At 37.4% G+C, this 11416-nt stretch overlaps 1 long non-coding RNA gene across 1 annotated transcript; it reads left to right on the top strand.

Moving 5' to 3' along the window:
* The first annotated feature begins 1157 nt into the window (after positions 1-1157).
* On the top strand, positions 1158-11170 carry LOC116281603 (uncharacterized). The gene is made up of 3 exons (XR_004191091.2): positions 1158-1354; positions 3155-3285; positions 10813-11170. It is a non-coding gene; the product is annotated as an uncharacterized lncRNA (long non-coding RNA).
* Positions 11171-11416: the final 246 nt, after the last annotated feature.

The following is an 11416-nucleotide window of genomic DNA, read 5'->3' on the forward strand; positions in this document are numbered from 1 at the left end:
GCGCCACTGTGATGGGCTTTGCAGCAGCGAGCTTCCCTCCGTGTCAGAGACCACCCTTTTGTGTTCATCACGCCAGCCATTATTTAGCAGGACCACTTCCAAGGCATACACTGTGAGCGAGTGCTGTGGGCATTCGGCAGGCATTACGGCAGACAGGAATCGGGCACTTACTGAGACTGATGGGGCCACTATTGCTGTCTTGCTGTCTTACTCTCTTAGGACCCAGTATGCCCTTCTGGATGTTGCTGCTACTGAGCTCTTTTGGGATCTTTTTGCTTCTTCCCCAAGCAAGGTATTCATCTGCATGCAGACAAGCAGTTGTCTCTGCAGATTCTCCTTATGTAGAGAATTTTCTTGAGCTTTCTGGGGTGTGTAATTCTTCTGTTTTCTAATCCTAGTACAGGGTTTTTTCTGTGTATTTAGATAGTCATTTTAATATGATTTAGAGAAAGAAGTTTGATGTGTGTATCCCATTCATCATTTAATTGGGAAATCAACATGATATACTTAACATTACTTAGTATCTCTGACCATCCTATCCAAAGAAGGTCCTTTCTTTTAATTTGGGGGCATAACTGAAACATCTACGTTTTTCCCTCAGAGTCCTTAAACAATTTTAAGTTATTTAATTATGTGTTTGCTTAGTCTTTGCTTTCTTTTCTTTCATCCTCAAAGTTCTATATGGTAAAAAATGCTGTCTGTTTTGTTTGTCAGTATATCTTCCCTGCCTAACATAGTGCCTGAAAGTCAACAGGACTTAAAACCAAATCAAACAATACATATGTGTGTGTGTGTAATATAAAGGAAAAATGATCATTTTTAAAAAGGTGAGAAAGATTTATACAATCTGAAGAGAAATCACAGTATTTAGACAAAATACCAGGCATATGAGATGAGTGCAGTAAGTATGACTATTTAGTCTGTCCCAGATCAGGCCACAGACCTGCACTTTTACCTTTCAGTATGTCCACTTTGTGTGTGGTATTCGTTTCTTGAAGGGGTAGAAAGATATATAAGAATACCAGAAAATGCATCTAACGTTAACTTGTTAGAAACAGCTAAAGGAGTGAGTGTTACTGCTGACAAAACAGTAAGATTTCTGAAATAAATACATGCATCATTATAACAATAAAACTGGTTGTGTTTTCTCCAGCATTATTAAAGACACAGCAAGAAGAATTGGCATTTACTTGTATGGAAAAAATACAAACTGAAGTACACGAAATAACTTCATAGTAAGATCATTAGTGACAAGAAAAATTTGCCAAAGGGCATCACAGAATATTCTTTTCTTCAATATCATCCGGAAAAGGAGAAATTCCAGTTAGGTGTTACAGAGTCAGCCTTTGTAAAGGTAAGTCATCTCTTAAAATTTCCTTTAGATGTAGAAATAAACCAGAGTAAAATATTTCAGACATATTTTTTGACACAAGCTAAATGTAAGCCTAGAATAATTTGCTAAATGTCACAAGAGAAGAAAAAAATTAGTCAGAATAAATAGCTGCCTTTAAGCTTAACTGTAATATTTTCTTGTATCTGAGCTTAAAAAAATCACCCTTGTTAGCTAACAGAGCACATTAAATCAAAAGGATTTAGCATTGTGGCTAATGTCTTGTTCTTTATGATCTGCACGGGCCTGGATATTACAGCACATATCTTACATATGTAATTCTGCTTTGGGACTACTCTAAAACCAACGTACAATATGCTGAATTAATAATGCTTCTAAGTGTAATATATATGAAGAGAGTTTGAAAAACTCTTGATGAAAGGTGATATATATTTATGAGGTGCCAGATGTTTGCCTTTAAAAGTAATTTTTATTAACCCACGCTATTGAGACTTGCACTGAAGTGGTCTCTTTGCGGTAGTATATTATTTAAAATCTGTTCTGTGAGACCTAGGCACAATGGGGTGACTAAAAGAATAAGTACTTGTCTAAATTTTATGTGTTTTTTTCAAATTGGGCCATTGGGCTACATTTTTTAACACAGGTGCAGTGGATTAGACAGAAAACAATAAAAAGGGTTATGTATTTCATATACAACTGTAGGTGTTGAAAATGTACATATTATTGTTATTTTAATAATTTCTTTTTACCATGGAGGTAATCATGGTATCATATGCTTATATATCATATTTCTTCCAAGGTGTTCAAACACATCAGTCATGAATTATTTTACATTTCATAACTTCCCTGGAGGGAAGCAGGGACAAGTCTTATTGCCCCATTGTACAGATGAGGTAACCTGTTACCAAATGGCTACTCTAAATGTCTTCAGAATATTTCCAAGCAGCTTCTCAGGGATTTGTTTCCTCTGGCCTTCCACACTGTGTATCCACTGGGCTGTTGACTGCACCACTCAGAACGTGTTCATGTCGTCTCAAATACAAGGCAGAGTCCACACTGCAAAAAGTAATGGAATCTTAGCAAACATGTGGGAAAGAACAAGGTGCATGTAAAAAAGTAAGTACTTTTCAACAGCTGCGCAGGTCCAGACCCATCACAGAACCTTATTGGCCTAGTTTCTGTTCTACTCCTGACCTGCTTCTGTATGGCCAAGGCAATTCATCCTCTACCACATCCCAGAGTCAGATCTACCTGAGGCTCCAGGAAGAGCAGAACACATTTGCTTCCCCTAATCTAAAATCCACCGCCGCAAGTGCCTGAGTTAACTCCTTCTCATTTAGCTTACAGGAAATTCTACATCTACAGGACTAGATTCCATCTTATGGCCATAACACCAAATGTCTGACTTATTTGCCTTGAATAATTGGTAGGTGACAGAAAGTTTGTCTACCCAGATGGACCTGCACCCAATTGTTTCTCCTCATCAGGGAGTTAGTACAGACTGGTGTTCAGCCTCATTCAAGTCGCCTTGTTTCTGTGACATGAGTTCCTCAGTGCAGGACAACAGACAACTCAGCAGGATCTAAAGTTCTAAGACCATCATACACTAGGGCCCTGTGTGAGTCATTGTATTCATTCCCTCAGTGACTGACTCCTTAAACAAACATCTATTTCACTGTGTGTGTGTGATGGTTACTGGGCCAATCAGGGAGGCCCCCGCCTCTATTCATCTCATAGTAGATAAAGTAAAATACAAGCAATGACCAAAATCTCTCTTGTTTAAAGAAGTATCTCACTTTCTAGCTACAGAGTAGCTCTTTTCTACTGGATAACATCAAAAGGGACTGCTCATCAGGTGCTCCAATAAGGAATGGACATCACTGGTGCCCTGGATGGCTGTCTCCCTCCCTCTGTCTCTCTGGAAAAGCTGACAGGTATGCTTTTAGAAGTCTCTACCCAATGCAGTGATTCATAGCATCATTCACAGCACCACTTTCTGCAACTTACCCAGAGAAATAGCAACAAGAGTTTGGGCAGCTATTGCATCTCTGAATTTTTCTGAAGGTCAGCCCCATCAATAAACCTAAAATGAACAATAACCAAAGACCCTGTGAAAATATGGACTGAGTTGTTTTTATGGAAATTCTTAGGAATGTACTTGATGGGAAAGGGCTATTTAAATGGCCCTAACTATCCTCTTAAAGAAAATCTTTCCTTTGTACACACTGATCACAAACATTTATTTTAAAATTCAGAATGTTAGGTAATTCTATAGTTTTTTATGACTATTATGAATTAGGAAGAGGGAAAATACTGTAAAATGAAGGTCCTTAGCTTGAACAATACCTACAGCTTAAAATTAAATAGCAAGCATAATTTATCATGTAAATCATTTGTTTTCTCATCTTTGCATATCAAAGAGGATAGTTTTGCTTTTTAACCCTATATAAATTTATGGATTCATGGTATCTTAAGAGTTGGAAGGGACCTTATAAATGTCTTTTCATTTAACTCCCAGTGAACACTGATAACCCTTATTCCCATAATGGATAATTTGTTTCCTTCATTTGAACACATTCAAAAATACAAAACTTGCCTTTCTTCAGGCAGTTTATTTCACTGTTGGCCAGCCTCAATGGTTATCCAAACGTCTCCGATATATCTGAAATCGTGCCCTTTAAGTCTTTTATACATTGGCTTATTTGGTGCTGTCTCTTTACAAATTTAAAGAGAAAAATAATGTGCCTTCCACCGCTCTTTCTTTTATCTAGGCTAAAAATCTTACTTTATGGCAAAAGTAGGATATATTATTTCAGGCAAGGGGAACAGCATGACAAACATGCAGGGTAGGCACCTTATGAATTGAGCTAACAGCATTGGCTCAAGCATGGAATTCATGAGGTGTGGCAAAAGGAAATAGAATCTAAGTTGGAAATGGTCTGATTGTGGATAGCTGTAGGCAAGAGGATCTGCATTGTGCTTATCAGGAAGGGTGGGGATACAATCAGATCTACTTCTGGAAGATTGATCAGGACAGTGGTTAATCATACAGACCATGAGTCCCAGTTGTATATGAATTTTTGGTCAATTTTTCCCTCCATATGTTTGCTTTTCTGCATTCCAGCCCTTGTGCAGTCCCATTTTCCTGAGTGTGGGCTAGACGTAGTAACTAGATTCTAACCAACAGAATACAGTATAAGGGATGAGATGTCACTTTATGACTAGGTTACAGAAGAGTGGCAATCCATCTCAATAGCAGACTCTGTTGCCTCCTCAGCATCCATGGTTTCATGAAGCAAGCTGGCACCTTGGAAAGATCCACGTGCAAGGAACTGAGTGTTCCCTCTGGCCAACCACCTTTGAGAAACTGAGGCCCCCAGTCCAATGGCTTGTAGAGAACCGAATACTGCCAACAATCATGCGAATTTGGAAGTGGATCTTTCCCCAGTTAAGCCGTGAAATGACTACATCCCAGTTGATCCAGGAGTTTCAGCCCATAAGAGATCCTTAAGCACAGGACCCAGCAAAGTCATGCCTGGATTCTTGACCCAGAAACTTAGCAGCTTAAAACAACACACATTTATCATCTAATTTTTGTGGTATATTGACCACTTACCTCAACAGATGACTAATACAGGGATGCATGTGTAATTTTTTGAAAGCACGTGCTAATCCACTGAGCATATGCAGTACAGGAGCTTAACCTGATGCACTGGTTGTGAGGAATGCAAACACTGTGGACAAGGGTATAATGATGCCCAGAAATAATGTGGGATTATAAATGCTTAAATTACGGATTTTGTGGGTTCTGTATGTGTACATTCATATAGTTCATTCATGTTCAACAGTAAAACGTAGAACTGTATCATCTGAATTGAGGTATTGCTGACACCAAGAGAAGGTACTTCTGTGATCCTGAAGAGCACACTTCATAAATTTTTATAAGCAGTTTTGTAGATGCAAAGCATGTACAAGGCTAAAATATTCAGTTTTTTTTTAAATTGGTAGACCAGTCAAATGAACACTCTAAATGGGACCTCAAAAATTAAGACAGGGGTGGGCCCTTATGTTTTAATGTGTTCTTGCTAACATTTTTTTCAAATGTAAAACTCATTCCAAATGCTTGAACTTACAGAGCAGATCTTTGGCACTGTAGCCGAGAGCATACAAACTAAAACAGCAGCACAAACAAAATGAAGTGCTGCCAAACCAAACCACTATACTTTATCCTGCCAAGTCCAAAAATTGATACCTTCCTCATGGTGAAAATACCTCATTAATGAATGTTTCTATGATTTTGCATTTTGTTAAAGAGTCACAAGTAATGTGATCAGGTTTTCTCATTGGGAGAACCAGAAATGCTGAGGGAAAAATGTGTAAGAACAATTCCTTTGAGACAAGAAGAATTACAGGGCCAAGAACCAGGAAGAGACAGAAACGCCAAGAAGTAAAACCCCATATTTGGGGCTGCTTTTCTCCTGGAATTCTATTACAAACTAAGCAGAATTTTTGATAAATTAGCAGTTGTGAGGCACAGAAATTCAACTCTACACTGGCCAAATTAGAAGCCCTAGAAAACCTCTATCATTGAATTGGGATCTCCAAAGGGCTACATGACAGAAGAAAAGGTAAACCAGAAATGAGAGAGAAGGATTCTGGCCTTAACAGGAGTTGGCACTCAAATGTAAACTGTCCCAATCTCAGTAACTGGCATAAGGTGATCACCAATTGCTAGTACCCAGGCTGCTGGTCTGAACTGAACATAGACCCTGAGAGAGGTTCACTTTCAGGTAAGAGGGAGCATTTAATGCACATCAAAACAATTAGAAAATAGAAAAACCTAAAAAAGTTACATAGTTATTTATTTAAAGGTATCAGAATTTCAACAGCCACAAAGACTAAAAAGAGTAAGATTCTGATGAGGGGATAGATTTATAGAGGAGAGCTAAGGACCTGGGCTTCTTTGCAGGCCTTTGTTGGTTAGGTTTGAAACGAAGTTAGAGACCCCCAAGTATACCTGCACACAGAAGGGCTGCTACTAGAGGGACAGAGTGAACAGCAGAGATTGGGGGTTCTATGGGCCTGGGCTGACATGATTGGAGGTTTCAGAGAGCCCAAACATGGCTGCTCTCCCCCTCTTGTATGTCTTGACCTCTAAAACTGCAGAGCTGGAGGCCAAAGAACTGAGACCAAAGATAAAATGCCTAAAAATCAAGGGACTATACTGTTTTTAAATTGGAAGACTAATTATTGTAATTATGTCACTTTCCCTAAACTTATCTAAGGCTCAAAGCAATTCTGACCAGAATCCTTTTTTTTAGACAAAATTGATAAACTGATAAAAAAAACAAAAACCAAATTTTAAGGAGGAAACATAAAATTGGACAATATACACTAACAGCTATCAAAACTCAAGAACTATGGTAAAGTATCTTTTCTGACCACAATGGCATGAAACTAAAAATCAACCACAGAAAAACAAATGAGAAAAAAAAAAACACTGACTTCATGGAGACTTAACAACATGCTAGTAAAAACAAATGGGTCAACAATGAAATCAAAGAGTAGATTAAAAAATTGCTTTCAGACAAACAACAACGAAAACACAACCACACAAAACCTATGGGATCCAGCAAAGCAGTCCTAAGAGGGAAGTTCATAGCGACACAGGCGTTCCTTTAAAAACAAGAACAAAATCAAATAAACAACTTAACCTACCTCCTAAAAGAATCAGAAAAAGAACAAAGAACAAAACCTGAACTAAGCAGGAGGAAATAAATAAAATAGAGACTACAAGACAATAGGGAAAAAGCAAACTAAGAGCTGTTTTTTTTTTTAAAGAATAAGCAAAATTGACAAACCTCTGGCCAGTCTCTGGCTGTTTATAACACACCCACAGCCAGCATAACACTCAATGGTGGAAGGTTGAAAGCCTTCTTGCTAAAATCTGGAACAAGAAAAGGATGCCCACTCTCACCACTTCTATTCAATATAGTATTGGAAGTCCTAGCTATAACAAGTAGACAAGAAAAAGAAAGAAAAGGGATCCAAACTAGAAGAGAAGAGGTAAAATTGTCACTAAATGCAGATGACATGATACCATATATAGAAAACCCTAAAGGCTCCAAACAAAGACTGCTAGAGCTGATAGAAGAATTCGGCAAGGTAGCAGGACACAAGATTAACATACAGAAATCAGCTGCATTTCTTTACACTAACAATTAAATATCAGAAGAGGCAGAAGATGCAATTTTTTAAAATTGCATCCAAAAAAATAAAATACTTAGGATTAACTCTGGCCAAGGAAGTGAAAGACATACTTGGAGAACTACAAACCATTGATTAAGGAAATTAAAGATGACTTAAAGAAATGGAAAGATATCCCATGTTCTTGGATTGGAAGAATTAATATTGTTAAAAATGGCCATACTACCCAAAGCAATCTACAGATTTAATGCGATTCCTACCAAATTATTCAGGACATTCTTCACAGAAGTAGAACAAATAATCCTAAAGTTTATGTGGAATCACAAAAGACCAAGAATTCCCAAAGCAATACTGAAGAAAAAGAATGAAACTGGAGGAAAAATCCTCCCAGACTTCAGGCAGTACAACAGAGCTACAGTAATCAAAACAGCACTGTATTGGTACAAAAACAGACATAGATCAATGGAACAGAATAGAGAATGCAGAAGTAAACCCACAAAGTTTTGGTCAATTAATCTTTGACAATGGAGACAAGAATATACAGTGGAGTAAAGACAGTCTTTTCAGCAAATGGTGTTTGGAAGACTGGACAGCTGCATGTAAATCAATGAAGTTAGAATACACCCTCACAGCATACACAAAAATAAACTGAAAGTAGCTGAAAGACAAACATAAGACAAGACACTGTAAGCCTTTTAGAAGAAAATATAGGCAAAACATTATCTGACATAAGTCTTAGCAATGTTCTCCTAGAGCAGTCTATCTAGGCAATAGAAATGAAAGTGAAAATAAAGAAATGAGACCTAACGAAACTTGTAAGCTTTTGCACAGCTAAGGAAACCACAAGCAAAGCAAAAAGACAACCTATGGAATGGGAGAAAATATTTGAAAATGATGTGACTGACAAGGGCTTAATTTCAGAGTATATAAATAGCTCATACAGCTTAAAAATAAGAAAACAAACAGCCCCACCCAAAAATGGGCAGAAGAACTAAACAAGCAGTTCTCCAATGAAGACATAAATGACCAATAGGCACATGAAAAAATGCTCCATATCACTAATTATCAGAGAAACACAAAACTACAATGAAGTATCACCTCACATCAGTCAGAATGGCCATCATGAAAAAAAGTTCACAAATGATAAATGCTGAAGAGGGTGTGGAGAAAAGGGAACCCTCCTACACTGCTGGTGGGAATGTAGTTTGGTACAGCCATTATGGAACATAGTATGGAGATTCTTCAAAAGACTAAAAGTAGACTTACCATATGATTGAGAAATCCCACTCCTGGGCATAGCATATATCCAGAGGAAACTTTAATTCGAAAAGATAAATGCACTCCAATGTTCACAGCAGCACTATTTACAATACCCAAGACATGGAAACAACCTAAATGTCCATTGACAGATGACTGGATAAAGAAGTTGTGGTGTATTTATACAATGGAATACTTCTCAGTCATAAAAACTAATAAAATAATGCCATTTGCAGCAACATGGATGGACCTGAAGATGGTCATTCTAAGTGAAGTAAGCCAGAAAGAGAAAGAAAAATACTATATGATATCATTATATGTGGAATCTTAAAAAAAAGACAAAGAACTTATTTACAAAACAGAAACAGACTCAGACATAGAAAATAAACTTACAGTTACCAAAGGGGGAAGGGTGTGAGATGGGATAAATTTGAGAGTTCAAGATTTGCAGACACTACAATATATAAAATAAACAAGAAGTTCACACAGGGAACTATATTCAATATCTATATTCAATATCTCACAGTAATCTATAATGAAAAAGAATATGAAAACAAATACATGTATGTATATGTATGACTGAAACATTATGCTGTACACCAGAAGTTGACACAACATTGTAAACTGATTACAATAAAAAAAAAGAGACTGTGATAATGCTGTAGTAATTAAGACAGTGTGCATTGGTAGAGGGACAGAATTATAGGCCATTGAAATGAAATCAAGTCTAGAAACATGTATATGATCTTGATTTATGACAGACAACACTGCAATGCCAAACAGCAAAGATCATCTTCTCAATGAATTATCTTGTGTCAACTGTATAGACATATGGGGAAAATGAAATCTGGTTCCTACCTCACATTTTACATAAAAACCAATTCCTGGTAGATTATAGTTATGAAAAGTATAGCAGTGAAGTTTCTAAAAGACAATATGGGGGAAATCACCTTGACCTTGGAAAAGGGAAAGACTTCTTTTATTAGTTATAAGAATGATAACCATAAAGAACAGACTGAGAAATCAGACTAGAATAAAAAACTCTGTTTGCAAGAAGACATCACTTGAAGAATAAAAATGCAAGCCCTCCACGCCAAAAAAAAATAAGTGATATGATTTTAAACACATATAACTGAGAGGTTTGTATTCAGAAATTATAAAGGACAAAGAAATTCAAATCAATAAGAACAAATCCACAGAGTTAAGTGGCGGGACTCTGCACTAAAGTCAAAGAAGGCTCAACCACATTTACCCTCATCAGAGAGAGATGAGTTAAACTCACTCCAAGATACTGCTATTCTCAGGGCAGAAGGGCTAAAATTTAAAAACTAAAATATCAAAACTGGGTGAGGATGTGGGACAGTGGAAACTAACACACTGCTCTTGAGGGTGTAAGGTGGTACAACCGCTTCAGAAAACAGTTTGTCATGATACCAACATTGGAACTAAGTGTACTGTTTGATACAGAAATTCTAGTTGAAGGTTTATACTAATTAGAAATACATAAGTCTGAGGACTAAGAGATATGCATAAGAATTTTCAAAACAATAACCGTATGAGCCCCAAACTGAAACACTAATGCAAATGAATCTCATGAATATAACATGGAGCAAAGGGAGCCAGACACAAAAGAATGGGATCTGTATGTAGTCATAAAGAGTTCAAAAGCTGAGAATCAAAACTATTGTGTTAGAAGTAGGAATACAAGTTACTTTTGGGGGATGGGGTAGCGGAAAAGGGAAATGATTAGGAAGGGACATGAAAGGGTCTCATGGGTGATAGTGTATGTATTTCTCCCAAACTTCGCAGTTCAAAAGAAACATTTATTGTATCAGTTTCTACAGGTCAGGAACCGGGACACAATTTATCTTATCTGGGTGCCTCTGCCTCAGTGTCTTTCATGAGGTTGAAATTAAAGTGTCAGCCTGGACAGTCCTCTCATGCCTCAACTGGGGGTGAAGCATCTTACTCTAACCTCATTGATGTGCTTTTGGCAGGTCCTTGAAATCTGCTTCCAAGCTCACTCACGTGGATCTTTCCCCAGGACTGTCTTGTGACTCTGCACCTGACTTGCCTCAGCATGAGCGATTTAAGGGAGAACAAGAGAGGGAGTGCCAAGAGGGAAGCCTCTGCTTTTGTGTTCTCTAATCTCAGAATTGACACTCCATCACCTCTGCCTCATGCTTTCTGCTAGAAGAAAGTCCCTAAGCCAAACCCATACAAGGGCACAAATAGGAGGCAGGTGTGTGTCACTGGGGTCCACAGAGTTTGCCATAAATAGCAATGGTCAATTTCTTGACCTTGGTGGAGATTACATGAGTAATTGCTTTATGGTTGTTCACTGGACTGTATATGTTCTGTGTGCTGTTCTGTAATATGTTATCTTCTACAATAAAAATATTTTTAATTAAGAAATATACAGTCATAGAAGTGTCTTCAAGCTTCACTTCTTTTGATTATTTGACTGGAATCAAGATGCTGTATAACTCCAAAGAACTTATTACCTACTTGTTTAGATACATGGATTGCTTTAAGAATATTTAGGAATATTCACTAAGGGTCCTACTTACAAATAGGTAAACCCACTGGAATAGAATAGTT

Source organism: Vicugna pacos, chromosome 8 (genome assembly GCF_048564905.1).
Source record: "Vicugna pacos chromosome 8, VicPac4, whole genome shotgun sequence".
In the NCBI taxonomy this organism is placed as follows: domain Eukaryota; kingdom Metazoa; phylum Chordata; class Mammalia; order Artiodactyla; family Camelidae; genus Vicugna; species Vicugna pacos.